The sequence below is a fragment of the Petaurus breviceps genome, unplaced genomic scaffold (genome assembly GCF_028583685.1).
Source record: "Petaurus breviceps papuanus isolate PSGF00001 unplaced genomic scaffold, PetGlider_PUasm1.0 189, whole genome shotgun sequence".
Taxonomy (NCBI): Eukaryota; Metazoa; Chordata; class Mammalia; order Diprotodontia; family Petauridae; genus Petaurus; species Petaurus breviceps.
The window spans coordinates 8,424,118-8,426,029 of NW_027185809.1; positions in this window are offsets into that span (position 1 = coordinate 8,424,118).

Genomic DNA, 1,912 nt, shown 5'->3' on the forward strand with positions numbered 1-1,912 from the left:
AAACAAATCCCAACAATTTACTAGTGGCCAGTCATCTAGGGAGGAGATTCCCTAGTGTTAGCTAGTCTGATTCCAAGATGAAAGACAAAGAGTCCATCTCAAATTCTCTGTTCAGGTCTCTCCTTTTCAGGGTAGTCAGACCTTCTGGAGCTTGTCCTCTGCTTGACACAGGCATAAGCCAGGATGCATTCCTCACTGTGATGTGGCATTAGAAGATTGCTTAAGTGAAATTCTTTCTGTTAAGTCACTAATTTGATTTTCTAACCTGAGCTACTGTTTGATAAAAAAATAATCTTTGCTCATAATTTAGATATGACACTGCTGAGAATATTTGCATATTTGAGATGAAATAATAATAGATGGGGAGAAATGTATTATTATTATACCTTCCCATATAAGACTCTGGAATCACTCTATCAGACATGAAATTAATCTTCATCTCGGTTAAAAAAAATGTCTGGCTCATATCCCAGTATTCATCCCATCTTTTAAAAAGATAATTTTAAATTTGTCACCAAATGACTTCATTTTTAAAAATAGTATCTTGATGAATCCAACTTCTCTCTAACCAAAAAAAAGATTAGTTAATTTGATTGAGTAACAATAATTTAGTTGATAAACTTGTGAAACTTCAATAAACTTGTGAAGAAACGTATAGGAATTTAAGCCCTATACAACTTGGACCATACATAGAAACATAAGTTTAGAGCTGTGAGACCTCAAAGGTCATCTAATATAATTCCATTGTTTTGTTTTAAAAATACATTTGTTTATTTTACATGTATTTATAATCTGTCCCTTCTACTGCTCCCTCACTGCACAACAAAAACTCTACATAGTGAAGTGGATAGAGTGTTGAGCCTAGAGTCAGGAAGACCTAAGTTCAAATTCAGCCCTAGAAACTTACTAAGTGTGTGACCTTAGATAAGTCACTTGGCCTCTGTCTTCCTCAGGTATAAAATGGGATAATAATAGCACCTACCTCCCCAGGATTGTTGTGATGCTCAAAAGTGACATTTGTGAAGCACTTAAGAACAGTGCTTGGTACATAGAAGGCATTTAATAAGTGCTTGTTCCCCTCTCCCTTTCTCTGAAAAATAAAACCCTCATCATAAACATGCATAGCCCAGCAAAACACATTGCCCAATTGTCCATGTCTGCAAATGTATGTCTCTCTCTGCATTTTAAGTTTATTACCCCCCCTAGCAGGAGGTGAGAGGCATGTTTCATTGTCATGTTTATTATCACATTGGTGAATGTTCTAAAGGTTTTTGAGGTTGTTTTCCTCTATGATGTTGTTGTCATTGAATAAATTGTTCTGCTCACTTTACAATAGTTCACAGAAATCTTTCCACTTTCTTCTGAAGTCCCTAGTTTTTAAAATAATATTTGATTTCTTTCCCAATTGCATGTTAAAACAACTTAAAAATTTTTTAAAAAATTTTTGAGTTCTAAATTCTATCCCTCCTTTCTTCCTACTGAGATGGAAAGCAATTCAACATAGATTATACATGTACAATCACGTAAATGCGAAACATTTTCATATTAGGCATTTTGTACAAGAAGACTCATATAAAAAGAAAGAACAAATGAAAGAAAGGAAACAAGGAAGGAAGGAGGAAAGAAAGAAGGAAGAAAGAAAGTTGGAAGAAAGAAAAATGGAAAAATAGCCTGCTTCAGTCTGTATTCTGACAATATCAATTCTTTCTCTGGAGGCAACTAGTTATATGTTATCCTTTCTCTATTTGAATGTATTGAATGTAAACTTCTTGGGGATAGAGATGTTTGCATATACTTGTATACCCAGTGCTTAACACAAAGCCTGGCACATAGTAAGTACTTAATATATTATCATCTATCTATCTATCTGTCCTTCCTTCCTTCCTTCCTTCCTTCCTTCCTTCCTTCCTTC